At 39.3% G+C, this 3,981-nt stretch overlaps 1 long non-coding RNA gene across 1 annotated transcript in view; it reads right to left on the bottom strand.

Annotated features, from left to right (window-relative positions):
- Positions 1–725: 725 nt before the first annotated feature.
- The window catches only part of LOC145723041 (uncharacterized), a 312,601-nt gene continuing 309,345 nt past the window's right edge, over positions 726–3,981 (bottom strand). The window contains exon 3 of the long non-coding RNA XR_014147764.1: positions 726–769. This is a non-coding gene — a long non-coding RNA (uncharacterized LOC145723041). The remainder of the gene's footprint in view (positions 770–3,981) is intronic.

Here is a 3,981-nt window from a genome sequence, read left to right as displayed (position 1 = left end):
ATCCAATGGTACAGGATATCTGGAGTGCTATGCTAAAAAGTACTCCAGAGGGTCTGTGTCTGGACTCAATAGGAAAGAAGGTCATGAATAATTAGCAACATCTGCCCTGTGTGAGCTTTTGCCAGGTAAGGCTGCTCTAACAGTCTCAGGGGGTTAGAGCAACAGAAGTTTATCTCTGGCTTATGTTACATGTCAACCGTAGTTCTGCTCTGCCTGAGATTGTGCTCAATACATCTTCTTTCTGAGATTTAGGCTGAGAGAAAAACCACATTCTGAGATGTGCTGAGATGTGCAAAGGGGGCACGAGGGTTAGTGGAGACACACAAAGTCTCTTACATCTTCTACCTACCAGTGGAATGCATGTGTACTCCTGCCACAGGAGACACCGTAGGTCATATGGTAATGAGCAGAGACGTATATTCCTCTTACAGGAAGGAGCCAGCAACAACGAACGATAATACCATCTCCCACACTACTTGTCTGTCACACCTAAACTGGTAAATTATTTCTTTAATAATAGTACCAACAATTATTATCAGTTTCCTTTAATATTATTATTGTAAAAACCCTGGAAGCCTCAAAGTACTATACCTGATTTTACACCTCTTAAACACAGAGCCACTGTTGCCCCTTTAGCTACAACTTCTATTTTAGTTCATCATACTTGCAACAGGTTGTCAAGCTGAACCAAAGTGGAGACACGGGCTTATCATAAATTCACTTACCAACAGAAAGCTTTAGTCTCAGCGTTGGGGCTGACCTGGAGCACCTATAAGACAGCATAGGACAAAGGGTAAGAACACGTAACCCAGATGAGGAAAATGAGCCCAACTTCAGCAATACTCATGTTGTAACTTTACCTAGCCTCTCTGAGCTTCAGGATCTTCATATTCAAAATGTTGATAAGAATGGAACCTACTAGGGTGCCTGGGTGGCTCAGTTGGTTAAGCGACTGCCTTCAGCTCAGATCCAGATCCTGGAGTCCCGGGATCGAGCCCCACATCGGACTCCCTGCTCGGCAGGGAGTCTGCTTCTCCCTCTGACCCTCCCCCCCTCTCGTGCTCTCTCTCTTCCATTCTCTCTCAAATAAATAAATAAAATCTTTTTTAAAAAAAAGAATGGAACCTACTAGAGCCCCTTGGGTGGTTCAGTCAGTTAAGTGTCTGCCTTTGGCTCAGGGCATAATCTCAGGGTCCTGGGATGGAGCACTGTGACAGGCTCCCCAGTCAGCGGAGAGTCTGCTTCTCCTCTGCCCCTCCCCACCTTTGTGCACGTGCACATATACTCTCTCACTCTCTCAAATAAATAAATAAAATCTTAAAAAAAAAAAAACCCACAATGGATCCTACTTCATGGAATTGTTGTGAAGATTCTACTAGGTTATGCAAAGAGTAACTGCATAATATGTGCAAGGTACTGTTGTAAAAATGAAACATGAGCATATTCAGTTATTGATACTTCTATTTTGATTACTATCCTTATGTTTGGATGACAATCCTTTCTTAAAGAGGCTTCTGAAAGAGATAAAAATAGATGGCACATGACATCTGATCTTGACTGACATTCTTTGAAACTACCATGAGAATAGTATCACCTGGAATACTATAGTTCCGGAAGTGTATGTAATGTTGTCTTCCAACATATGCAGACATGATTTGACCTTTGATGGCTTTCATTTCTTTGTTCTGAGAAAGCACATGCAAGGGCCATGGCTTTATTGAATAGTCTTCATTTGCCATCCAAATCCACTCTATACTCTTTTCCACACTACTCTGTGCTCCCGGGGCTAACTTTATGAACTGCATCCATGTACTACCAGTTGCATTCAGCCAATGGGAGACACTGGCAAGAGATCAGAAAGTGGGCAGCTCCTTTCCTGCCAGGACACAGGTGAGCTACGGCCATATTCAGCTACTTAAGGTCAAGGTGCCTAGCAGACATTCCTCTCCCACAGTCATAACTACAGCTGTTAGCTTCCAGTAAATTCTCTCAAGCCTAAAGGTGGTTTTAACAACATCCTTATATTGCTAGGCACAAGGTACTTGACAATTCCTTGAGGGTTTCTCTTCACCATGAAACCACTGGATTAGGATGATCTAATTCTTGAGTGAGCAAGTCTCCCACCAGGGAAGACAATCATAATTGCATTAAATTGGAAGCCAAGACTGTCCCCTGGTCACTTGGGGCTCTGACCTCACAGGCAGACACAAGAGCACTAGTGACTGATGCCAATGACTAAAGAAGAAACAAAACTGGGGTGTTGCTGCTCAAGGAGGACAAATGATTTCAACCATCCATTTAATTCCTCCACTCCAAATGAACAAATTATATTTATATACAGATACATATATACATACACATATATATTTTCTTTTACTCTTGTGCCCCTTAGCTGTCCCTGGGTGACCTTAGAAATTAAAGCACATCAGGGTGAAGATTAATTACTGGCAATACGTCCCTTCAACAGAATCATCTCATAATTTTGAACAAACAAGTCTTCAAGGTTCTGAAGTCAAACAATCTTATCAATTTTTCAAAAGAGCCTCTCATTAAGGCAATTCAATTAAGCAACTTCATATCCAAAGCAAAGACTGAATTCTAAGCAAAAGTGGTTAAAGTGATTAAAGACTTTCACTTATAAAAATAAAAGTGGTTCAATCTGCCCAGTTTTACAATGATGACTTAAAAAGTAATTTTTATTTTATGTTCATTGTTCACCCTACACTGACAGTGCTGCTGTCTAAATAAGACAAACAAGATTAATAAAGACAAGAAATTCTACTTGGCAAAGGCCACTCATCACACCTGCAATTCTGTTTCCAGGGATTAATCAGTGCATAGATTAGGTGTTACAAAAATTGATAATAGTTGTCATTCATATGTGATTTTTCACCTAATCAATTAATCATAAGCAGTTTTTACACTTATGAAATCAAGCAACATTTTAATTTCCTGGCCTAATATTACTCCATGTAGCTATTCAATTGCTTAAAAGTATAGGGATATGGGCGCCTGGGTGGCTCAGTTGGTTAAGCGACTGCCTTCAGCTCAGGTCATGATCCTGGAGCCCCTGGATTGAGTCCCGCATCGGGCTCCCTGCTTGGCAGGGAGTCTGCTTCTCCCTCTGACCCTCCCCCGTCTCATGTGCTTGCTCTCTCTCATTCTCTCTCTCTCAAATAAATAAATAAATCTTTAAAAAAAAAAGTGTAGGGATATGCTTTAGAAATGTTTTAGTTGTTTTTTTCTAGAAAATTACTTACATTAATTTGTTAAAAATTCTTTGAACTCAGGTGCACATAATTGCATTATTATCCTTGATGGTGGTATGATCACATTATTGGTACATGGGTAGAGCCATTTTGAATTTTTTCTTTTTAATTTTTTTATTTTTGATTAATATAATAAGCACTAATCAACTACTTTTTTTAAAAAAAGTGAGCACACTGACAATAACCTGTATCTACCAATGTGGTCCTCTTTTCTTAGCTACCTGCCTGCCCCTTCCTGGATTACAAGCATCCTGAGTTCTATGCCCATCATTTACTTCTGTACTTTCTATATTTTATTGTAATCATATGTATCCCTGAAAAATGTTTTTGAAATTTTAGTTGTTTTAAAATGAATTTTATAAAAAAGATTATCAGGTCATTTGTTATTTGAGGTAGGTGCTCCACACAATATGATATCATGCAGTAATATGGTTATAAGCCACTGTAACTCACTCATTTTGTCTGCTTTACAATTGATCATTGTGTCAAGATACCATATCACGCTATGTAAAAAGCTCACCCATCTCTTCTCCCTTTGCTGGGCATCTGAGTCAGTTCCAGGTTCTTACTATGTAAAATGTGCAATTATGAACATTCTTGCACAGGTCTCCTATAGTATATTTGCAAGGTTTTCCCTTGAATATATGCCTATAGATTCTTGGGTGTCATAGAGTATGTGAGTATTCAGTTTTTTTTTTTTGTTTTTTTTTTT

This window comes from Leptonychotes weddellii, chromosome 8 (assembly GCF_054177405.1).
Source record: "Leptonychotes weddellii isolate Sample4059 chromosome 8, ASM5417740v2, whole genome shotgun sequence".
NCBI classification, from domain to species: Eukaryota; Metazoa; Chordata; class Mammalia; order Carnivora; family Phocidae; genus Leptonychotes; species Leptonychotes weddellii.
Note: the sequence above shows the minus strand (reverse complement) of the source record. Positions and strands in the feature narration are given on the sequence as shown.